The sequence below is a fragment of the Ascaphus truei genome, chromosome 2 (genome assembly GCF_040206685.1).
Source record: "Ascaphus truei isolate aAscTru1 chromosome 2, aAscTru1.hap1, whole genome shotgun sequence".
Lineage (NCBI taxonomy): Eukaryota > Metazoa > Chordata > Amphibia > Anura > Ascaphidae > Ascaphus > Ascaphus truei.
This window is the reverse complement of record NC_134484.1, coordinates 421415911-421442866: the sequence shown is the minus strand read 5'-3', so window position 1 is coordinate 421442866 and position 26956 is coordinate 421415911. Positions and strand designations below refer to the sequence as shown.

At 42.0% G+C, this 26956-nt stretch overlaps 1 protein-coding gene across 1 annotated transcript in view; it reads right to left on the bottom strand.

Moving 5' to 3' along the window:
• The window catches only part of APBB1IP (amyloid beta precursor protein binding family B member 1 interacting protein), a 164806-nt gene extending 139625 nt beyond the window's left edge, over positions 1–25181 (bottom strand). The window contains exon 1 of the mRNA XM_075587619.1: positions 25059–25181. The gene's annotated coding sequence lies outside the window, so the exon portion shown is untranslated. The remainder of the gene's footprint in view (positions 1–25058) is intronic.
• Between the last annotated feature and the right edge of the window lie 1775 nt (positions 25182–26956).

The window sequence follows — 26956 nt, the reverse complement described above, 5'->3', positions numbered from 1 at the left end:
TGGAACTCACCTGCCCTCCAGGACCCGAAAGAGACACTGGGCCTCCCGCTGCACAGTATAGAAAATGACTTATGCCTAAATGATCGGTCGATGCATGCACTGTGTTCACCCCCTCCCCACTCACCCCCCCCGCTCCCCCCCCTCCCCCCTTACCCCCCCTGCCTCCCCAAACTCCCCCCTACCACAACTTCCCACCCTCCCCCCCGGCCTCCCCAAGCACCCCCCTACCACTATCTTCCTCCCCTCTTCCCCTCCCCCCTCCCCCCCCGCCGCTGAAAGACGCCCCTCTCACTCAGACGTGGAACACGGCCAGGTGGAGTCACCCTGGATCTCACTTGCCCCGCAGCATCCAAAGAGAAGTGGGACTTCCCCATATACTATGTAGGAGCTGATATATGCCTAGGTGATCTAGCAATGTGCACATTACACTCGCCTGAAACATTAAACATTGCATGAACTGTACCCACTGCAGAACACACATGCGAAATACCTCCCCTCCTCCCCCTTCCCCCTCCCCCCACCCCCCCCTCCCGCCCCCCCCTCCTCCCTTCTCCAAGTCCTCTCCCCCTCCAACCCACCTCCCCCCCGACTCCCCCAACCCCCCCCTCTCCCCCAGACCCCCCTTCCCTCCACCGCCCCCCAGTCCACAGATCATCCTCCTGTTAAATCACAGGTGACTACCGCCGCTCCAAAGAAGTTTAGCAGTGGATTGCTTCAGTTCAGTATTGTATGTAACCAATCTGTCAAGTATTGTATGCAGTCTATCTAATACGAGGTACAATGTTGGTATTGAATGCTATGCTTATGATATGTCAGAACCGTTCTCCCCCCCCCTTCTACCCCTTATCTCCCCCCCAACCCCCTCCCTCCTCCCATATCATCCCCCTTCTCCTCCCACTCCCTCCCCCAACTCCTCCCCTCCACCCCCCCACCCTCCTCTCTTTCCCCTCTTCTCACACCAAGGACCACTCCACGGAGGGGACGCACCTGAACCTCACCGCCCCGGGAGGGCCCAAGAGACCCCAGGCTCATTCAACCCTTATAGAAACCTACCCGAGCGGTCAAGGTACACAATATGAGCGCCTGTAAACACAGTATAGAAGCCAGGTACACAGTAATCGGACTCTTCCCAGAAGCGGTCCCCTATCCAGCCTACCCCTGAACCCCCCACCCACTCACCTCCCCCCCACCGCCCACCCTCAGAACTGAGCAGCCCAGCGCCTGCCCTCTCCCCTTCCCACTTCCCACATTGCCCTTACAGGAGAGCAACCCAATCTTCTGGGACACCCACGGTCTGCATGTTTTGGCTGTAACTTCCAATAGCTAAGGGTCTCTACTCGGCCCACCCTTACTGGAGACAGTCGTCGGACCCGCCCCCCTAGGGTCTTAAACCACCCCAACTGATCTTTAAACCAGATCGGTTTCAAACTTTACAGACCCCAATAGGGTCTACCTTCCCTCTTTTCTACCTCCGCTGATCCTATCCCAGCGGTTCCCCTCCCACCCTACCCCCCGTCCCGCTTGGCTGTCCAGCTACCATCTTAATTCAAAGTTTACAAATAGTCAACGCCCATTCCAAACAGAATGTCACGCCAACAAGCTCTAAAGTTTATTTCCCTAAATGTCAAGGGCCTCCATAACACCAGAAAAAGACGCCTGGCCCTACAGGAGCTTAAGAGGTTGGGAGGCGATGTTGTTTTCCTCCAGGAGACACACTTCACATCTCGGGAGCCGCCTAAAACATTCCAGCATATGTATCCGAGGAGCTACTTTGCCTCATATAGTAGTAAACGCAGAGGGGTCGCCATTCTGATTCGTCAGGGCACCCCATTTAATCTTACTAAAATCCAGGCAGATCCAGAGGGAAGATTTATTGTGGTCTACGGTTCGCTCTCAGGCTCGGCAATCGCCCTTATTAACCTATATGCCCCAAACGAGAACCAGACAGACTTCTTAAAACCAGTTCTGGCAGAAATTGACCCCCAATACCTATCATCGCTACATATTGCAGGCGATCTAAATATGGCTCTGAACCCTAAAGAAGATAAATCGAGCCTCCCAGGGCGACAACAATCCATCCAGTCACAAAGACTGGGGAAAAAATTCAAGGACATAATGGGGGACTTTTCACTCTTAAACATCTGGAGAACACAACATCAGGGGCAAAGGGACTATACCTTTTACTCGGCCCCTCACCAGACATATTCCCGTATAGACTACTTTCTTGCTACCAAGAACATCCTAGAAGCCGCCCTAGATACTGACATCGGCCCAATCACGTGGTCAGATCATGCTCCCATCACCCTGACCCTATCCATTCCATTCGTGAAAACAACCTCGTATTCCTGGAGACTGAACGACTCCCTACTGAATCACTCGGAGACAGTACGGGAGATCAAAAAATCCCTTAAGGAATATTTCCGGACAAATATAGGCACTGTGACCTCTCCAGCGAGCCTGTGGGAAGCCCATAAGGCGACAATTAGAGGACATTTCATCTCGATTGCCTCCCATAGGAAAAAAACTAAACTTAAACAAACCAAAGAGCTAACAGACAAAATAATAAGTTTAGAACAACAGCATAAAAATAACCCTTCCCGGAAAATTTATAAACAGTTGACTTCTACCAGAAGCGACTTAAGAATAATTCAAATGGACAATGTCGAAAAAGCTCTTAAATGGACGGGTCAGAGGTACTACGATAAAGGGAACAAGGCCGACAGACTTCTTGCTAGCAAGTTACGAGGCATACACAAAAGATCGCAAATAACGGCGATTCGGAATAGTGCTGGTGAGCTCCTATACAATGAAAAAAAAATTGCAGAGGAATTCACTAAATTTTACTCTAAATTATATAACCTAAGGGCTCACTCTGCTAGCCCAGACCCGAAGGAGCTATCGGCTACCATTGACTATCTAGCTGATTGCAACCTCCCCTCATTAACAGAGGAGGAAATCCTTCTCCTGAACGCCAAAATAACAGCGGAAGAACTAGAATGGTCCGTTAAGGCCTCCAAAATTTCTAAAGCGCCGGGCCCTGATGGTTTCACAAATGCCTACTATAAGAAGTTTCTCCCCATTCTGTCCACCCACCTTTTACAATTGTTCATCTCATTTTTAGAAGGATGTCCTATCCCATCTTCAATGTCGTCCGCCAATTTGGCCATAATCCTTAAAGAAGGGAAGGACCCCACACAATGCGGTAGCTATAGACCAATCTCACTGTTGAACAATGATCTAAAACTATACAGTAAAATACTGGCGAACAGACTTAATCCAATTCTCCCGAGACTAGTACACATGGACCAGGTCGGGTATGTCCTGGGCCGTCAGGCCTCAGACAATACCCGTAAAATCATTAATCTTGTTGACCATGCCCACCTTACAGACTCACAAGCTATGTTACTAAGCTTAGACGCAGAGAAGGCATTTGACAGAATTGACTGGCTGTTCCTAGACCAAACATTAAAAAAATTCGGATTCAGGGACTCCTTTCTCACGGGTGTCCAGGCGCTCTACCAAACTCCATCCGCCTCAGTTAGACTATCGGGTGGAGGAGCGGAACAAATCCACATTCGAAATGTTACCCGACAGGGTTGCCCCCTCTCCCCTCTCCTTTTCGCTCTCACGATTGAACCACTGGCGGCCAAAATAAGACAAAACTCAAACATCCAGGGTATACCTATGGCCACTGAACAATACAAAATTTCCCTATTCGCTGACAATATTATCCTGACCTTGACCAGACCCCTAACTTCCCTCCCCAACCTCCAGATGGAACTGACGGAGTTTGGAAAGGTATCAGGATATAAAATAAATAGCGACAAATCTGAGGCCCTAAATATTAGTCTTCCCGACCCCACAATCAAACTCCTCAAGCTAAATTTCAGCTACCGATGGTGCCCCTCATGCATTAAGTATCTGGGAATTAGTGTATCTAGGCACTATCGGGACCTATATAGGGATAACTACCCGAAACTATGGGATCAGATCAAAAGGGATCTAGATCGGTGGGAAGGTTATCAGATCTCATGGATTGGGAGGATGATCTCTACCAAAATGAATATACTCCCAAGAATGTTGTACCTATTCCAGATGCTCCCAATCCAGGTCCCGGCCGCTGATCTAAAATATATACAGAATAGACTACTCCACTTCATTTGGCAGGGTAAGAGACCCAGGGTAGCCAGATCAGTCCTGATGACCACGAGATCCAGAGGAGGGATGGGGGTGCCTGACCTATATAAATATTATCTAGCCGCTCAGCTCAGGCAGGTAGTAATGTGGAACTCAGACCCGACCCGATGTTGCTGGGTGGGAATGGAAACTTGGTGTGCCAAACTGCCTTCTCTGCAAGCCTGCCTCTGGAGCCTGAACAGAGGAGACGGCCACTTACACAATCTTAAGCTACAGGCCTCACGATTCACGTGGGACACCTGGTCCAGTTGCAAACTTAAATTTAACCTCACATCCATAAACTCACAACTCACCCCCTTCGTTAATAACCCTAAATTCCCTACAGGATGCGGATCTAAGCTGTTCGCCCACTTTCACACACGGGGTATAGAGGCGATTGCCGACATACTGAGCCTAGGGAAGCTCCTGAGCTACCAAGAACTGAGGAACAAATTTAAAATGACAAAATTGGACACCTTTAAATATCTACAAATTAGAAACTTTGTCAGAACTACGTGCCCTCATCCAGAATACCCCACTCTCACGACGTTTGAACTCTTGTGTGAGGACAAGTCTTACCAGAAGGGACTCATCTCAGACATATACAATATTCTAATGCGCTCAACGTCCCCTACACAGCACGACTACATGCTGCGATGGTCAGCTGACCTAAACGTTGATATAGAAAGAGAGACTTGGGAGGAAATCTGGCAGGCAGCCTCAGAAACTTCCCTTTGCACCACAATTAAGGAAAACATCTATAAGATCATGTTTGGCTGGTATCTTACCCCAGCACGATTAAACCAGATCTACCCTCTGGCATCAGACCAATGTTGGAGAGGCTGTGGTAATAGAGGGGACATGGCCCACATCTGGTGGACCTGTCCAGAAATTGTGAAATACTGGGCCAAGGTCCAAATTCTTATAAAAGAGGTCACAGGCCTAGAAATCCCTATTGAACCACTGACCTTCCTGTTGGCAGCACCCATGCCGAATATAGTTCGGCCCACCAGGAAATTAATATCCTTCATTCTTCCTGGTAATGCACAGGTTATTAAGAATTTATATTAGTGTTAGGGACCATTGAGATGTGGTCTGCCGTGTAGTAGCTCAGGGGCTTACAACACTTTGGCCAAAATGTTAAACTAAAAGACCATTTTATTTAATAGATATCTATACATATATATTTAGGCACTGTACCGTGTATAGGTTTCACTGGATGTGCACTGAGCTCTGTTTGTGTTTCATGTTCTGTCTCTGGTTTTAAATATATATCGCCATGCTCAATAGCACTCCTCTGTGACACCTATATGCTTATATATGTTGTGGTTATTTTGGGGGTTCAATATGAGCTTGCAGGTGTCCTGTATGTTTTACAAATCTTGTTTAGCTGGTCTTGGCTGATTGGAAGGTGGCTCTTCCTATCCTGTTGAAGCTCACCCTCTCCCACATTTAAATGGTTAAAAGCTCACTCCATAGCATCTCCCACTCTCAGGGGAACTTGCTTGCTTGCAGTATGATTGTAACAAATCTAATACAGAGTGCTTTTCCTGGTAATGTACAGGTTAATAAAAGCTTCAATCAGACTTAGAACTATGCAACTAATTTTGACAGATTTATTATACACTACCGACCAACTTTATTCTTACTTGGCTAGCTCCGTGAATTTCGGAATATCCCGGTGATGTGCGGTTTTGTATCGTTTTCTCCCGGGGTATATAGCGTTATATCGCGCCCGTGATTTAAGCATTTTATTCCCGCTGGCTGCAATACTGCAATGCCGTGTAAAAACGCATGGGGGCGTTTGCGAGCTGTTGTCTTTGAAGCCGAGAAATTCATGAATTGTAATGCAGTATTTACTGTATATATACAGTATATACTGTATAACAACAACCCCTATAACCCCTAACATACACATACAGTACTGTATATGCACATCAATGATACTATAGGCCGTCCACTGGCGAGATGTGTTTGCAGCAGAGAGAGAACTGCTGCTCTCTCTGCGCAAACATCGGCACATTAAAAATTATTTAAAATACATTTTTATTCATAGTGTAGATGTGCAGGGGGTCTCCGGAGCAGAACGGCATTGGTTTCAGGTCCGGGGACCCCCTGCTCCCCGAGATACAGCCCCCTTTATGAGGTGCCGGTATCCCTCTGCATTTAAAGGTCCCGATCACGTGACCGCGACATGTAAACAAAGCAGAGGGATACCGGCACCCCCTAAAGGGGCCTGTATCTCGGGAAGCAGGCGTTCCCCGGACCTAAAACAAAAACGTTTCTGCTCTGGAGACCCTCTGCACATGTACAGTATAAATAAACACATATATAAATAAACACTCGTTCCTTACCTTAGCGGCTATGTGCTATGGTAACGAAGCAGCATTTCTGTATTTTAATAATATTGTACAGTGAGCAGGGGGTTCCCTGAGCCAGAAATTAATGCTCAGGGGACCCCCTGCTCCTGCACAATATTATTAAAAATACAGAAATGCTGCTTCATTACTATAGCTGATAGCCGCTAAGGCAATGAAGAGGTTAACCCACTGTGCCCGCTTTATTGTGGGTAACGGGGGTGGGTGAAGTGGGTATTTGGCCCTTGGTGTGAGTTTAGGACTTGCGGGGGGGGTTGCGGGTGCACTTAACCCCTTCACTACCGTAGCAGTTAATACCACTACGGTCATGAAGGTGTTAACCCCTCCCGCTACCCCCCGCAAGCCCTAAACAACCACCGTTGGGGCTAATACCCCCTTCACCCACCCCCGCTACCCACAATAAAAAAAATTCACACACAGCAGCAGCACAAAAAATAAATAAATAAATCTAAATAAATAAATAAATACATGAATATAAATAAATACATTTAAAATACATTTTTATTCATAGTGTAGATGTGCAGTGGGTTTCCGGAGCTGAACCGCGTTGGTTTCAGGTCCGGGGACCCCCTGCTCCCCGAGATACAGCCCCCTTTATGAGGTGCCGGTATCCCTCTGCATTTAAAGGTCCCGATCACGTGACCGCGACATGTAAACCAAGCAGAGGGATACCGGCACCCCCTAAAGGGGCCTGTATCTCGGGAAGCAGGGGTTCACCGGACCTGAAACAAAAACGCTTCTGCTCCGGAGACCCTCTGCACATCTACAGTATGAATAAAACACACACATCAATAAAGAATTGTTCTTTACCTTTGCGGCTATGTGCTATGGTAATGAAGCAGCATTTCTGTATTTTTAATAATATTGTACAGTGAGCAGGGGGTTCCCTGAGCCAGAAATTAATGCTCAGGGGACCCCCTACTCCTGCTCAATATTATTAAAAATACAGAAATGCTGCTTCATTACCATAGCTGATAGCCGCTAAGGCAATGAAGGGTTAAGGCAGAATAAACAATAAATACATTAAATACAAATTTTTAATGTGTGTGTTAAACCTCCCTGCCTTGACTGTAACCTGTGTAAGACCCCCTCCCCCTATTGTGTGTGTTAAACTTCCCTGCCTTGACTGTAATATATGTAAAAACCCCTCCCCCTATTGTGTCTGCTAAACTTCCCTGCTTTGACTAATCTGTGTAAGCCCCCTCCCCCTATTGTGTTGGTTAAATCTCCCTGCCTGTGTTTCTGAGTGCAGTGTACTGTATGTAAATGTGGGGAGGGAGATCCCGTGTAAATAACCACACCCACACCCACTACCCACTACCCACAATAAAAAAAATTCACACACAGCAGCAGCACAATAAATAAATAAATCTAAATAAATAAATAAATAAATGAATATAAATAAATACATTTAAAATACATTTTTATTCATAGTGTAGATGTGCAGGGGGTCTCCGGAGCTGAACCGCGTTGGTTTCAAGTCCGAGGACCCCCTGCTCCCCGAGATACAGCCCCCTTTATGAGGTGCCGGTATAGTAATTTAACTTGTTAATTTTTTTAAAAGCTTTTTTAACATGTGTTTTTTTTTTTTGTGGTATATCATTTCTTGCCACTGTATGTATGTATGTATATATGTCTAGAGAGATATATACATACAGGGTAAGAAATGATGTTGTTTTAAAAGCTTTCTTTCATGTGTTTTAAATTAATTTGACTATGCAGCTATGCTTAAATGTGTGTTTAAAGTATTTTAAAATTAGATTGATGTAATTGTTGATATTGTATTGTGTGTTTGAGGGAGGTCAGGGATAGCCTTGGTTTTAAAGTTTGTATTCCGGTTGGTACTTATTTTTTTTTCACATGCTGAATTGTTCTGCTCGAGGCGTGAATTAGTTAATTGTTTCATTGTTCGGGATGGACTGTCAATTGTTTAGGGATGTAAATAATGATTGCTAATTGATTTTTGTTTACTTGATTGGTTAAAATAGTTGACTTGTTTGGAGGTACTGTACTGTATTTGTATTTAGCTTGCAATGATATTGTTCACATTCATTTGCAGAATGTATATGGTGCATAGATTTTATGCATCATTTATACAATGTAAATGCAATGTATTGATTGGAATGTGAGGTGTTTCATTGGCATGTGATGATTTAGATTGTAAGATCAGTTAGGATTATTAAAGGAAATTCATTGTAATGTAGTGTGTCTGTATGGAGAAGTGTTATTTGTAGGACAGTATGGTTTTGATAACCCAGCTACATTTATTTGTATATTGGTTCATCATGTGTGTGTATATACTGTATATATATATATATATATATATATATATATATATATATATATATATATACAGTATATATAGTTGCATGATGAAGCCACTGTACAAATTGATGGGTGAATGGTGGGTATCGGGCCAGTGTGGCTTAACCCCTTAATTACCTTTGCGGTTATTATCCGATAAGGTGTTTAAGGGGTTAATTGATATCTGAATGTAATTGCAATGTATTGGCTTTGTTTTGGCAATGTATTTTGTAGACAAGACAAGGATGTTGCTGGCGACGGACACATCGTATTGATGAGGTCAGTAGTACTTTATTTATTTGAATATGCTAGTTAATGTTTTTAATAATGGGCAATTAATCTATTATCCATATCTGGATAATAGTTATTTTGCACATTATTGTACTGTAGGTGTTGTGGGGGGGGGGGGGGTATGTATTGAATGTATAGGCCAGGTTTATTTTTTTTACATTCAGGGTTTGTTCCGTGGTTCTGCGTGGGACCTCTGGAGACCACCTGTGGTTTCCTCGGGTATCCCACGGGTATCAGGCTGGTGGTTCAAGGGTGACACATGCGGGGATGAAGCTGTGTGGTCCCACTTCTGTGGGGGCACCGTCGACCCGTAGTCTGCGGGGATGAAGCTGTGTGGTCCCACTTCTGTGGGGGCACCGCCAACCCGTAGGTGCGGGGATGATGATGTGTGGTCCCACTTCTGTGAGGGTACCGCGGACCCGTAGTGAGCACTCGTGAGTTCCCCAGACCCCCGTGGGAACCACCCGAGGCCCCGCAGACACCTGTGGGTCTGACCCGGGGCTCCCAGACATCCTTGGGCCTACCGTGGGGACCCAATTGTGGCCCACGGTGACCCAAGGAGACCACCTGGGGGCCATGGTGCTGGCGTGACCCACCAGCAGGTCTCCAGAACCTGTTTAAAAAGGGCTGCTGGTACCCTGTAGGTCTGTCCAGGTGCCCCGCCAGCCCACCGGGGACTCGCGTGGGGCTGCGTTATGAACCCTGTTTGTAAAAGGATAAATCTTGTATTTATGGGGGGGCACAGGGGGTGGGTAATGTATTTAATAAATAGAATGATGTTTATTGTGGGTCACTGTGTTGTTTTTATTGTGGGTACTGGGGGTGGGGGGGGTGTTTCCCCAACGGTATGTGGGTAGGCCTCCCTTGTGGGTACTGGGTGAGGGTGGTTAGGCCTCACGGGGGGGGGTTAGTGTGGGAGGGTATGTAGGCATCCCGAGTGGTGGGTGAGGGTGGGTTAACCCCTTAATGACTGTAGCGGTTAATAACCGCTATGGTGATTAAGGGGTTAGGGGACATTACTTTGGATGTTTTAATTTTTGTGTCTGTTTTGCAGAAGCGGAGGGGCCATGGCCAGGATGGGGGGGATAACGGTATATGGGTAGGGGGTGAGGGTGGTTAGACCTCACAGTATGCACATCGTGTCCCCCCCCCCTCCCCACATTTACATACACTGCACTCACAGCAACACAGGCAGAGAGATTTAACAGAAACATTAGGGGGAGGGGGCTTTACACAGATTACACTCAAGGCAGAGAGATTTAACAGAAACATTAGGGGGGAGGGGGCTTTAAACAGATTACACTCAAGGCAGAGAGATTTAACAGAAACATTAGGGGGGAGGGGGCTTTACACAGATTACACTCAAGGCAGGGAGATACAGGGGATGTACTGTACTGTATGTTGTTTATTGCAATGCTTCAATGTGTGTACAGTATAATGTTTTTTACAATTAGATAGATGTAATCCTTGGTATTGTAAGGGTTAGCGTTGGTTTTAAAAAAAAATTCTGGTTGGTACTTATACACTGGCGACACACTTTATTCGAGCTTGGCTAGTCCCATGAATTCGGGTATACCCGGGTGTATTGAGGTTTGTGACTGTTTTCTGCTCGAGTGCATTGAGGTATTTTCCAGGCAGGGATTGAAGCATTTTATTCCCACTGGCTGCAATACTGCACAGTATATATATATATACTGCATTACAATTCAGGAATTTATGCCATCTGGTAGACACGCGAAGCATTGCAGCCTATTAAATCCTAATCATTATCATTTAACAGATCAGCCGCCGTCAGCCAGGCATGAACCCAGGCTGGGAAGGCAAACACAACGGGGCTTGTCAGAGGTGAGGAGCGGCGCATTCCAGGTATCTGCCAGGTACATACTGGGTATTTGCTCGAATAAAGTGTGTCGGTGCAGTATATTGATTTTTGTTTACTTGATTGGTTAAAATAGTTGACTTGTTTGGAGTACAGTATTTGTATTTAGCTTGCAATGATATTGTTCACATTCATTTGCAGAATGTATATGGTGCATAGATTTTATGCATCATTTATACAATGTAAATGCAATGTATTGATTGGAATGTGAGGTGTTTCATTGGCATGTGATGATTTAAATTGTAAGCTCATTAGGATTATTAAAGGAAATTCATTGTAATGTAGTGTGTCTGTATGGAGAAGTGTTATTTGTAGGACAGTATGGTTTTGATAACCCTTCTACATTTATTTGTATATTGGTTCATCATGTGTGTGTATATACTGTATATATATATATATATATATATATATATATATATATATATATATATATATATATATACTGTATATATATATATATATATATATATATATATATATATATATATATATATATATATATATATATATGCATTGGACACACGAAGGGAGTAGCAGCAGTGGCACATTTCTTGGAGAAAGATGTTCTATTTAACAAATTACAGAGAGATTTCATCCTAAAGGCCATTTTATTTATTTTGGAGCACAATTAATTTTTATTTGAGAATGAGTACTACCTGCAGGTCTGTGGAACGGCCATGGGAAGGCGGTTCGCCCCCAGCTATGCTAACCTCTAAATGGGCCTATGGGAAGACACCCATGTGTGGGGCAATGCTAGGCTGGGGGAGGGCTTAGTGTTCTATGGCCGTTACATAGACGATCTCATTTTCATTTGGGATGGAGAGCAGGAAACATTGATTGACATTTTGACATCTTTCAATGACAACCAAATGGATCTTAGATTCACTTTTGAAACTAACAAATGTAGCATTAATTATTTTTTGGATTTGGAGTTGGTGGCTAACAAAGAGAATAAGATAATCACAAAAACATACTTCAAATTTTTTTCCACTAATGCATATTTGCACCATACCAGCAATCATTATCATAAATGGTTGGAGAACGTCCCCAGGGGCCAGTTTCTCAGAGTGAGGAGAAATTGTACCTTGGACTCTGACTACCTGGCCCAGGGGGACGCTCAGGTCAATAAGTTTGTAGCTAAGGGGTACAAGAGACATATCATCATGGAGACATTCAAGCAAGTGGGCCAATTAGATAGACTAAAATTATTGGAGAAATCAAAAGGAAAAACACTTTTGAAAAATAATAAGTATAAACCAACGGAACACGATAAGACATGTACACCTCTCTTCATAACACAGTTCAATTGTGCTTCACAGAAAATTAAAAATATACTTAATAGACATTGGGATGTTCTGCTTAGTGACCCAATCATAGGACAGGAGCTACCACCAAGAATTCCAGTAGTTTTTCAGAGGGCTAGAAACATCAAATCTATCGTGGCACCTAGCAGACTGAAAAGATTTCATAAAACAACTAATAGTACTAACAAAACAATAGATGGTAATTTTTCATGTACCCGTGCTAGATGCCTCACGTGTAAACACTTGAAGAAAACTAATAGTATTAAATCCCACTCCAATGGATCTATCCATCAAGTGAAAAGCCATATTAACTGTAGGTCCACTTTTATAGTGTATGCCATCATGTGTCCATGTGGGGTTCAGTACATCGGGAGAACAACAAGAGCACTCTGCACACGTTTCTTAGAGCATAGAAGAAATATCAAGCATGGATTACAAACACACAGTCTCTCAAGGCATTATGATCTTAAGCATAATAGAGATCCATCTTCCTTAGTTGTTATGGGTATCGAAGCTATTAGTTTGAACCATCTAAGTGGCGATAGGCATAAGCTTTGGAACTTTAGAGAGACATACTGGATCTATGTACTCAATACCCTCAGTCCAAACGGCCTGAATGATTGTATTGACATCAGCACTGTCATATAATCTACATCCTGTTCTGTTGATTCGATTCTTTACTCGTGCTCTCCTCCCCCCCCCCCTGGTTCCCCTACCACACACATGACTTTAGATTACGGAGGTCTGGGTTGAACATGGATACATGTTCCCTTCTTGTTCATCGTCATATCACTTATCACTTTCACCATCACAATCATATATTTAATATTGATCATAGATTCATCACATTATTTATCACATATCATTCCAGTATATTTATAGACACTATCACATTCAAATTCATTCACGTTCACAATTCATCACATTCACTATGAGGAGTGTGGTGGATTTGGCTGTACAATGCATTTTTGATAACTTATTATATGAGTGACCTTGGATACATGTGCGGTTTATACTTCAATTTTTTCTTCTTTTTTTTGGACAAATGCGCTCACTACCATTCACTTTGGTTGAATATATGCAGCCATATGTACAGACATGTTGTAGTTATATATACACATAAGTTTATTTACTTATTGGCCTGCATCTTTTCACCGATATTTAAAATTAATCCTTAAGTATATAGTTTAACCTCTTCCTCGCTGTTGCAGATATATGCCTAACATTGGACCTTCCCCTAAATGGGGTTTGAGAATTTATGAAGGTAAAATAGTACATATGTTTCATTACCATAGGTAGCTACAGGTGGGTTCTCTCTATATACCATACCTGGATGATAGTTTCCATATACGAATAGATTTCTCTCCATAACTCTTGGTTATTATAACATGGACACAAATACCATATATTTTTTGTATTTTTATTTCATTATATTTCATTTTTATTTCATTTTTTCATTGTTTTTATTATTTCATTTATTATTTTCTTTTTCATAATCAGCATTTTGTTTGCTTTTATAACAATCATTGATTAGACTATATGTCTTGATATATATATATACGTTTACAAATTTTCTTTTATTATTCACATTTTTAAGTAGTATATATGTCTGATTTACTCTCCTCAAGCCAGATACTAACATCTAATTGTTTGCCTTTGATTACCATCTGGTATCAATCATCAGTACCTGTGTATTCAGTTGATTTGAGGTATTTAATATGTACACATGTTCTATGTTTCTTTATTCTAGTGGATATAGTATATGATAGTTTTTATTTTTCATTATGTGCATAATGGTTTTAAATGTAAAAATATTTTTATACTTGGTATTGTTAATAGTAGCACATACTATCTCTTAGCCAAACAAAGGATTATAGTATGGTCAGAGTATATAGTCATGTTTACACAGGTTTTGCTGATCACTTTCAATTTAGCCAATTGGACTCGTGGGTGTATATATATGCATAATAAGTGTCCCAGAGCCCTTCCCCTGAAGAAGTCAGTTAATCTGATGAAACGCGTAGGGACAGTTGTGCAGTTGATCCTCCAATGCTGCTGGCAGACCTGTTGGTAAATCCTAGCCCGTTTGTCCTTTGAATTTGATCGGGTGACGTCATTTGCAGTCCCGCCACATCTATCGTCCCCGGAGGGAACCAAAGTTCATCTGTTGGTGTGTGACCGGGGAGAGGAGTTACGGTGAGCCCGATTTCGTGAGTTCCTGTTTGACGGTGAACCACGAGGACAAGTTTGGACATGGTGAAGCCACGGAGCAGTGTAGCAGTGAAGCGGCGGTTGCTGATCCTTTGGAGCATGAGTATTATCTCATAACATGCTTTTTATCTATCTATGTTTGTGAGTTCATTTTATGAGCCTTTTTGGGAAATTAAATATTTTATTGCACAGTAATGCACTAGGAATCGGCGCTTTTTTCTCTTTTCTTTTTTTCTATGCAGGTGGTGAGGGAGGTCGTTGCACCCTCGTTGAAGAAGCTGCCTGTTTCCTGATAGTGCTTTATTTTTTCCCCTCAATTGGACATTGTTTTGGGACTCAAAAGGACAGCTTGTATTGTGCACCTATAGGAGGTTCAACAGCCCTATATATGTTTTTATATATATATTTTATATGGCTAGACATCTATTTGCCAGGTTTTAGTAATGTTATTGGTTAATATATTCATGTAATCAATACTAATAATTTATATTATTCAATCCACCTTACTCTCTGACATCTCCACACAGGCGCAGATCTTCATTGTATATATATATATATATATATATATATATATATATATATATATATATATATACTGTATATATATATATATATATATATATATATATATATATATATATATACTGTATATATATACATATATATTTATTTATCTTCATGTATTTATTTATTTAGATTTATTTATTAATTGTGGGGCTGCTGTGCGTGAATTTTTTTTATTGTGGGTAGCGGGGGTGGGTGAAGGGGGTGTTTGGCCCTTGGTGTGAGTTTAGGACTTGCGGGGGGTTGCGGGTGCACTTAACCCCTTCACGACCGTAGCAGTTAATACCGCTACGGTCGTGAAGGGGTTAAGTGCACCTGCTACCCCCCCTCAAGCCCTAAACAACCACCGTTGGGGCTAATACCCCCTTCACCCACCCCCACTACCCACAATAAAAAAATTCACACACAGCAGCAGCACAATTAATAAATAAATCTAAATAAATAAATAAATACATGAATAGAAATAAATACATTTAAAATACATTTTTATTCATAGTGTAGATGTGCAGGGGGTCTCCGGAGCTGAACCGCTTTGGTTTTAGGTCTGGGGACCCCCTGCTCCCCGAGATACAGGCCCCTTTAGGGGGTGCCGGTATCCCTCTGCTTGGTTTACATGCCGCGGTCACGTGATCGGGACCTTGAAATGCAGAGGGATACCGGCACCTCATAAAGGGGGCTGTATGTCGGGGAGCAGGGGGTCCCCGGACCTGAAACCAACGCGGTTCAGCTCCGGAGACCCCCTGCACATCTACACTATCAATAAAAATGTATTTTAAATGTATTTATTTATATTCATGTATTTATTTATTTATTTAGATTTATTTATTTATTTTTTGTGCTGCTGCTGTGTGTGAATTTTTTTTATTGTGGGTAGCGGGGGTGGGTGAAGGGTGTATTAGCCCCAACGATGGTTGTTTAGGGCTTGCGGGGGGGTAGCGGGAGGGGTTAACCCCTTCATGACCGTAGCGGTATTAACTGCTACGGCCGTGAAGGGGTTAAGTGCACCCGCAACACCCCCGCAAGTCCTAAACTCACACCAAGGGCCAAATACCCACTTCACCCACCCCCGCTACCCACAATAAAGCGGGCATGGTGGGTTAACCCCTTCATTGCCTTAGCGGCTATCAGCTATGGTAATGAAGCAGCATTTCTGTATTTTAATAATATTGTGCAGGAGCAGGGGGTCCCCTGAGCATTAATTTCTGGCTCAGGGAACCCCCTGCTCACTGTACAATATTATTAAAATACAGAAATTCTGCTTCGTTACCATAGCACATAGACGCTAAGGTAAGGAACGAGTGTTTATTTATATATGTGTTTTATTTATACTGTACATGTGCAAAGGGTCTCCGGAGCTGAACTGCTGTGGTTTTAGGTCCGGGGACCCCCTGGTTCCCGAGATACAGGCCCCTTTAGGGGGTGCCGGTATCCCTCTGCTTTGTTTACATGCCGCGGTCACATGATCGGGACCTTTAAATGCAGAGGGATACCGGCACCTCATAAAGGGGGCTGTATCTCGGGGAGCAGGGGGTCCCCGGACCTGAAACCAACGAGGTTCAGCTCCGGAGACCCCCTGCACATCTACACTATGAATAAAAATGTATTTTAAATAATTTTTAATGTGCCGATGTTTGCGCAGAGAGAGCTGCAGTTCTCTCTCTGCTGCAAACACATCTCGCCAGGGGATGGCCTATAGTATCATTGATGTGCATATACAGTACTGTATGTGTCCAGTACTGTATGTTAGGGGTTATAGGGGTTGTTGTTATACAGTATATATATATATATTTACATATATATACTGCATTACAATTCATGAATGTATGCCATCTGGCGGACACGCGAAGCATTGCAGCCTAATAAATCCTGAACCATTATCAATTAACACATCAACCGCGCGTCAGCCGGGCATGCGCCTGGCTGGGAAGGCAAAAGGAGCCCGGCATGCTCCAGGTGAACAGCGTGGCATTCCAGGAACATGCCAGGTAAAAGCCGGTGATTAGTAAGAATAAAAGCTGCCGCAGCAGTAAATCATTTTTCCTGGTAATGCACAGGTTATTAAGAATTTATATTAGTGTTAGGGATCCTTGAGATGTGGTCTGCCGTTTAGTGGCTTAGGGGCTTACAATACTTTGGCCAAAATGTTAAACTAAAAGACCATTTTATTTAATAGATATCTATACATATATATTTAGGCACTGTACCGTGTATAGGTTTCACTGGATGTGCACTGAGCTCTGTCTGTGTTTCATGTTCTGTCTCTGGTTTTAAATATATATCGCCATGCTCAGTAGCACTCCTCTGTGACACCTATATGCTTATATATATGTTGTGGTTATTTTGGGGGATCAATATGAGCTTGCAGGTGTCCTGTATGTTTCGCCTACAATCTATCCTAAACGCTGCTTCTAGAATTACTCTACTTTTTCCGAAATCTGTCTCAGCATCTCCCCTGCATGTTTCGCCTACAATCTATCCTAAACGCTGCTGCCAGAATTACTCTACTATTTCCGAAATCTGTCTCAGCGTCTCCCCTGCAGAAATCCTTCTTCTGGATTCCTATCAAATCCTGTTGCTATGCACCATCCCGACTCTTGTGTTCTTCTCAAAGATGTCTTCTCTCTACCGCTTTTGTATCAAAAGCCCTCTCCCGCCTTAAACCTTTCTCACTGACTGCCCCACACCTCTGGAATGCCCTTCCCCTTAATATCCGACTAGCACTATCCACTTTTAAGAACCAACTCAAAACACACCTGCTTACCAAAGCATATGAGTCGCTCCATGGCTGATAATTAACACCTCATACATTAACCTTGGCCTCTTGCAGATGCACTTACCAGAACACCCTCCTACTGTCTTTGTACATTATTCCTACTAACCAATTAGATTGTAAGCTCTTTGGAGCAGGGGCTCCTTTTCCTAAATGTTACTTTTATGTCTCAAGCACTTCTCCCCTTTATGTGTTATTTATATTATTTGTTATTTATATGATTGTAACGTGTATTACTGTTGTGAAGCACTACTGTATGTACATTAATGGCGCTATATAAATAAAGACATACATACATTGTTGTTTTGTTAGCATTTAATTCACAGGCTATCTTTTTTCCTGTTAAAATAACCATAAACTATTATTGTTCATAGGCACAACAAATTTACCACTATCTCAGGATTGTAATGCGGAACAACAAGTTATCTCTATCACAAATTAGCTCTCTTCCCATTTTCATTATTTTCAGTTCCAGAAATGGTTTAACAGTAGTATACTGTATATAGATATATTTAGATATTTTGTTGTTTGATTGCTTATGGATTTACCACAGTACTTGCTGATACATGTAAGATGTGAGGTTTACCAGTGAAGAGATAAAATGTCACTCTGCCGCCACTAGTTATACATAAAACATAAAAAAAGGGGGGTGAGGGGGGAGGGGAGGACGGGTGAGGGATAGTAGCCCTGAGGAATCATATGGGAAAAACAAAACATTGGGGACAGAGCTGTCAATCACTCATTTGCTTCATGTGTGATTGACAGCTCATGTTTGCTGCATTTCAAGTGGGGCCAGGCATAGAAAAGACAATGCAGCACATTTCCAGCATATTGTCCGGCAGCTCTTTTGCACTTGAGAACTGGAGACAGCTGAACCTGGTGCCAAAGTTCGAATCCACTGCGAAAATTACGCTTCATAAACTTGTTCAATAAAGTTTGCCTAACTTAGGAAAAAGGGGAAGGAAGGAGAGAGACCTGAGACCTGAGATATCTGGAAAATAGGTTAATTTAAGTCATTTAAATATACTTTGCACATCCAAATTAGCATATAACCCAAGTATCTGAGTTGTACTCCTTTTTGAGCAAAGGTGTCTCACAGAGTGTTGTATAAGGCTTGTGCTTATAGTGCCCGTGACGGCGACACGACGTCGCTCCAAAACAAAACAATTGACTCCGTCACGAGCGCTTATAGTAAGCGCGACGGGCGACGGAGCGACCAAAAATTTGGAAGCCGGGTAAATTTGATTTTGCAGAGACTATCGCCACAGGTGACTGTCTCTGAACCAATCAATGACCCCGTCGCTAGCGATGTCGCTGAAAGTTAAATGATAAATTTCACGGGTGGCGACGGCAACAGGTGACATCATCAGTCGCGTCTCCAGCACTAGAAGTGTGTCCTAAAGCTGTGTTTGGGGAGGTATATAAACAACTTGTGAATCAAACAAAGAAGAGGCTCGTCTTTCCTCTCTCTTCTGCAAAACCCACATTTCAGGTTCTGGACAAACTTTTAAAGTTCGTCACAGTCACTGAGGGTGGAATTGCATGCTTTTGCACGTTTTAATAACACAATGTTCATAAAATGTATAGTGAAGATTGTATTAATGTAAGCCACTGAAGAGATAAATAATGAAAGGGACATCAAGTTTTTTTTTTTATGTCTCAATCTTTTCCTCAATAATATCCACAGCCATAGTACTTTCCTAAATGTCATTAGTGGCACTGTTACCCCTCCGCACCGCTTCCTAATGAAAGTACTCCCTGAGCATTTGGTTGCAGTCTTGAGCCCTTCAGAGGTTTTTTTTCCTGACGCTCTATTGAGAACTGCTCTCACTGCTTGTCACCCGTCATTTTTCACGTGTCCCAAACAAGTTATTTTGGAAGTATTAATAGGAGTTAGGTAGAGATGTACACATTATATCAGGGGTGGGCAATGCCAGTCCTCAAGTGGCGCCAACAGGCCAGGTCTAAGGATTTCCCTGCTTCAGGAGAAGTGGCTCAATCAAAATGACTGAGCCACTGATTGAGCCACCTGTGCTGAAGCAGGGATATCCTTAAAACCTGATCTGGTGGTGGCATTTGATCTGGTGGTGGAGTTGCCTACACCTGCATTATATACTGATATATTAGGTTCTGTCTCTCTCTGTCCAATTTTTTCCTTTTTCGTAGCATCAACAATATCCTTCAGATATAAAAGGGGAAGTCCCATAGTGATACTGTATACTAAGCTATTCTTACAAAGGTTCACTCACCCTGGTGCAAAATTTTATAAATAAATCAATTTAAGCAAACGTTTCACAAATAGCCCCCCCTTTGGGACTACTATTGAGTTAAGGGGTTATTTGCCCTAATAGGTTAACTGTGTGGGCTCACGTAGGGTAACACCTCTCTCCCCTCACATGGTGTAGGAAAGCAGTCACTCCCACTGTATGCTTGGTGGCCCTTGACGTCCATATCGGGGTATATGTAGACAGTCCAAATGTTCTAGACTCAGGTTCCTGGGATTTTGTTGGAGGTGCCTCACTGTTAATAAAGTAAATAGGATTCTGTATATAGATATGTGTACTAAGATTGATCTGTCTCCGTTTGTTGTTATATAGTTAGGGAAAGTGCTCTACCCAGACAGCATCTGTAGCAATGGCCTTGGTGAACCTATTTGTTCAGGAAGCCTATGCCCAAAGGGGTTTCCCCAGATAGGAACTTTAGGGCTGAGCCAGATCGCCCCAATTGGAAGGTACATAGTTAACTCAGACACACACACACACACACACACACACACACACACACACACACACACACACACACACACACACACACACACACACACACACACACACACACACACACACACACACACACACACACACACACACACACACACACACACACACACACACGACAATGAGTATTCTAAGGCTTGCCTTAAACTAACCCGGTTACATGCTGGGTACATGCTAGGTGTAACCTGGCTAGTTTAAGGCATTATTCTAACACAAACCAGTGGCAATCGCCAAACAGACCCAGGTACATGCTGGGTCGTGTTTAAGGCATTTCTGCATTGACTAATGACCCATCAGATTAACACAGCAGGGGTCCCTGGCAGTCCCGTTTGAATGGGACTGCCAGGGAGCCCCGCTGTTAAGTTGATGGGCCATTAGTCAATGCAGAAATGCCTTAAACATGACCCAGCATGTACCTGGGTCTTTTTGGCGATTGCCACAGGCTTGTGTTAGAATAACCGTCGGCACTACAGTACCTTTCAGTGCTAAAAACAACCTTCCCTCAAATCCTTAACACAGTGCCTCAGTGTCAGGAAGGAGGCAACGGGTGTTCAAGAGATGTATAGTGGCAATTGTTCTGGTAGGTTCAGCCATACTATGAAAAGCTTCAACAATATACCTGGATAAAGGGAAATTAGTACTTGCCAACATGCAAACGAGGCCGGCACGGCAAGTAAGGCACCCCTCAACACCAAATATATAAGATACCAAAAGGCAATGGCCCTCATTTTCTAGGGGCTGGATTGTCCCTGGTCTTAACAGCATTCAGGAAGAAGGCATGAAGGCAGAGGTGCTAAGAATTCACAGGGGTTAAAGCAGCAGTGGAAGCTGCCATTTTATTTTTACAATTTAACTTTTCCCCCTTTAATGTGTGCATCAATAAAATCCACACAATGGTAAGTAATTAGCTAATTTGTCGATCCCTTCTTCTGTGATCGATTGGTGAAGATTCGGTTCGAGGGTTCATAATCAGTGCAGCAGAAGAGGCCCAAAGATGCAAAGTTCTGTGGGGAAGATCATGTGACCAGGCAGTCACTAAATACAATTGGTGTACTGCTAGAGAGAGGGCAGGGCTCAAAAAAGGCGTGTGCCAGAGTCTGTTTAAGAAGAGGAAGGGGATGTGACTTTGTAAATGTTGCTATTGAAACAAAAAAATGCTTGTTACATTATAATACATTACAAATGTTATTCAGAGGGTTTTTTTAAATGCTACAAGTTTTTTCTCATAGTACAGGACTGATTTATAAAAAAAAAACCACACGTAGAATATTGCATGGTCTGCAGCTTTAAAAAAACAACTGTTATTCACACAACAGCGTTTGACTGTTTGACTGTGTGGTCCGGCTGCATGCGAACACAGCTCTATACAAACCGCTCATCTTCATTAACCATTAGATGGCCCAGTAGGGAGTATTCCACAGTAAAATACGGAACACTCAATGTGTATACACACCCGATCAAGCCAGTGTGAGATCGGGAACGGAATAAAATAACGTGTGACCAGGTGATCACACGGGTCCACGCTGCAGGCATACACAGGTGGAAAACAAAACAAACTACTCAGCTCTACAAGTCACTAGACACAAAACAAATAATCTATATGCAAAAGAAAGAAACAATATTGGCAAAACAATTTATTCAGCTCTAGTAGTGATTAGACAAGAAAACATTACTCTAAGTTCTAAAGAAAGACACAATGCTGAAGAAAAAGGTTAATTGCAATAGATACTAATTTACCAAAAAGCTACCTTGCTATATATACACCTTCAAAGGATACAAAATAACTGATTCAAGTCTGTATGCACTTTTTGACTGCATCAGAGATATACATGCACCGAGATAGAGCATCAAACAAACGTGTCATTTGGCGACTGTAAAATAAGAGGCCATTTTGTTACATTAACCACTCACAGCGGTTAGACTTGGTGCAGAAATGACAACACAGCGTTATTCATCATATATAACACTGGTATTATAATAGGCCCATTAACCTCTGTCACAAAACATGGAAAGGGGCATATAAGAGACCAGGAAGGCAGTGGTACTGAGGGTGTCTCCACTAGTAACGCATGGTAGATTATGCACTCTTAATGAGACCACTTTGGATTGCACTAGTTTATATGCTATCACTATAGTGCAACCAGGGTGAGCCCTAAGACTCGTATTACAGATTATCCACCTAAAACAAACTTACATAGTTATCTTAGAGGGTTCTTTTACTCCTTGTGCCATATACTAGTGTGTATTGTACACGACCCTAATATGCAGGTGCCCCTCTAGGCACTAACACTAGATAGGAAGTGTCCTATATACATTTATATGGCCAAATAAATGGGAGTTTATCTGACTTCAACAGTGGTTAACATTGCTTTTTATTATTATTTTATAACTAAATGTCAGTATGTATTAATAAAGTATAGATTTTTACCACCGTTCAATTTGTAGAACTATCAGTACCATTATACTTTTTCATCTGTTGTGCATCACCATAGGGATTTCTTTGTGTGGGTCGTCTCCCTTTGATACGACTCCCGAATCATAATTCAGTTGACAAAAAGATATATGCTTCAAATTATCCAAGTATATGGTCCAACATCAAGTCACATAGACAATGACGTGAAAGACTTCTACCATGAAATCAACCGACTTAACAAAGGAAATTGTTACCTCAAAATCATTCTTTGAGATTTCAATGCAAAGGTTGGTGCTCAGCAGAAAGAAGCATCAGTTGGTAAGTATAGTTACGGTAACAGGAAGGAATGTGGAGACAGATTGGTAGAATTTGCAGAATGTGAAAACTTCTTCATCATATATACATTCATCAAGAAGAAGAGTCCAAATATCAACAATAATACTATTATACACCTTCCTAGTCCTAACAAGAAACACGTGATTGAATTGCGCAGATCTTTATCAGTCTGTGCGTATATATATACACACACGCACACACGCACACGCACGCGCACGCGCACACGCACGCACGCACACACACACACACACACACACACAGTGATAAAGATCTGCACAATTCACTCCAGCAAACTGTAACATAAATTAAAATGCTCTAAATAATGTGTATAATTGATCTAACTGCAACATATTTTTCCTGCAGTCTCATTTTCATTTACAAAACACCATTTTGTTGAAATTCAAGTTTTCTATGAAAAATGTATGCACTTTTACAGGTCACTACTACCATCACTATATAGTGAAAACTCGAAGCGGCAGACATCTGTAAAATGGTGCAGAAATGTAGTGGTTGCTTCATCACATTTTCAAACCAATTTTGCAAGAAAAAGCTGCTTTCAAGCAATCCTAATGGTGCAATCCCTAGTGCTCTTTTCCCTTTTTTTAACATTTTTTTTAATTTTTATTATTGTACAATAGCTGTAGTCCTACTTTTGGTGATTTAAACTTGTAGTGATCATTACTTTTAGTTTTTACATTGTTGGAAAAGAATTGCTCTCATTTCATTTGAACAAAAAAAACAAAATCGTTTTTCTGCCTAACAATTCAAAGGGTGTCATAGGAATTCTAGGAAGAAATGCAACTAATTTGTACAGGAAATTCAACTTTAAATTCGACCAGTGTTTATGGCTTTTATATATGGCTCAAGGACCAATATGTTATCTTTCAAAAAGATCAAGATACACGTGTTTTCCTGTGTTCAAGCCTCACTGCCAAGAAGAAAAGAAAATCACTCTACAAATTAGACCACTCTTGGAGATAAAAACACTCACCATCATCTGGATTTACTTTATATTGCAGCATCTGTTCTTAATCTACAAGATCTAGATATTTATAATTTGTCATGCCTGATAATAATGTAATCAACACAATTAAACAATGCTACACTTTGCGCTCTTTAGAATACTGTTGCACCTGATTCATAGCTATATCCGTTTACAGGAAGTATTGCAGGCTTATAGAAAGTTAATGTGTAGGGTAAATCAGGAATCAAACAAAATATGTACTGGATATAGAATGAATGCATGTGTTTGCATGTATATGCATAACAGGTATAGTCCAAATTAATTCTTTTATTTTAAATGTAATAGAATGTGTAAAATAGGGTCATATTTTGATAAACACATTGGTGTTCTGACAGAAATGAATAAGTGAGCATTCATTTTGCATTTTAAACGCAGTGTTAGAAACTTACAATCCGAAAAACATTCTTGAAATAAAAAAAATATATATAATTTAAGTCAGTTACCACTAAAAGCACATGCCATTTATTACACTTCTCTTCAGCAATTGGAGTTATTGAAGGAAGCTTCATGTATTAGTTTATTATAACATGGGCCATTTATAAACCAGGATAGTAGAATAATATAGCTAGCAGCCATGTCATCAGACGTACCTCTACTGTTTAGAAGATGTTAACATATCTAGAACTCTTACCTTTGTGATGATATGTGATCTGCTAGGCAGTTTGAAATAAACGTTTCATAAGGTGACTGCGCCTTTATTCGAGGCAAATGACTTCTGTTCTGAGTAGTGTACAGTATATGTGCACTGTAGAACTTCCCCATTAAGTTACAAGTTATCCCCTCCCTTGGAGGAAGTGGTATAACTGAGAAGTCGTATTACGACGAAGGGTGAGGGGTTATTTTGTATGATTTCATAGGTGCAATGCTACTGTACAAACCAGCACCAGATCTATGAAAGATACAGTAAATAAACTTTTTTTTTAGAAAGCAATTAGACTTTTTCTGTGATAACTAAAGTGCTCCTTTTTGTGCAATTTTTGCAGCAGAAGGATTGATAATATCCTGCATGCATACTGTACATGTCGACTAACTCTTACATTTCGGCAGAGCTTGTGCCAGTTTCGTGGTTTTCAACTCCAATCCCTTGGCAATGTGGGACGTTAGGTCTGTAAGATCTATTTGTTATTTTGAACAAAGGAACAGAGGCGCTAATGTATAATAGTGATAAATAAATAATAAAATAATAGTGATCTGTGAAGTGTAAGAGTTCCCCAATATGGAAAACATGTGTGATTATGCAGCCAGTGTGAAGATGGGGTTTTCCAGACCACCCAAAATTCCCTCTAACATCTTAGAATATTAAAAAAATGGTTCTTTACTATCAATTCATATAAGATAATTATATTGAAATTTTGACATATGTATAGCTCCTTTGATTTACACAACCAATATATACAAATAAATCTTTCTAGTATGTCACTCTTTACAAATGGTTAATGATACCATTTTCTCCTAATCCATTCATGCTTAAATAGGATATATGCATGAATTGATATAATTAACAGATCAATATGTGTATAATAATATAGTAACTCTCCTAGATACACTGTATAAAGCAGAATCAAGTATGCCTTGCAATGCTGACGTAGAATCCTCAGAAAACTCATTAAAAAAAATAAGGACCAATAGAGGACAGCAACGACATCCACGATCTATTTAAAAGAACAGAGATAACATTGCTACCACATACCCCTGAGGAAGCCTAAGGTGAAACACCTAGGGTTTGTGTTTCTTTCCTTCGGACCTCTGAAGGATCCGTAGAGAGGATACACCAACTCCACTCATCCATTCAGATCCGGATGCTCATACAACCTCACGCTGAAACTGGAGCACGTGAGTACGGCGAGCATGCAGAGCACATGACCAGGAAGTACTCAGGACAGATGGAGGAACCCGGCTGCAGCAGTGCTATTGCTGAAGCTGTTGCAGAGGTGCCGCTCAGGAACAGCACTCACCCAAACATTAGAGCCACTCAGGCTTCAAGACTGGAAGAACATCCTGTGGGCTGAACAGCACCAAAGGTACTGCTAGAACTTTTGAGTTTATCAACCCGTGCAGAGGGTAATAACACCTTATGAGGTATGAGCTGTCCCATTGACCCTATATGAATGTCCAATCATCTAAGGACAATACACACTGGTGAGAGACTGTACAACAAGCATGTCAAACTTAAAGGCTAACACGGGCCAAATAAACAAGGTTTAAGTTTAGGTGGGCCGCAAAAAAACAAAACTTTTGGTTTATTTCGATACTTGATAAAAAAAAGAACGATAAAATTAATGTTTTCTTCCTGACACTTGGCATCTCTGACTCTCTCTCTCTCTCTCTGACTCTCTCTCTCTGACTCTCTCTCTCTGACTCTCTCTCTCTCCCTGACACGCTCTCACTCCCTCTCCCTGACTCTCCCTCTCCCTGACTCTCCCTCTCCCTGACTCTCCCTCTCTCTGACTCTCCCTGACACTCTCTCTCTCCCTCTCCCTCTTCCTGACACTCACTCTCTCCCTCTCCCTGACACTCACTCTCTCCCTC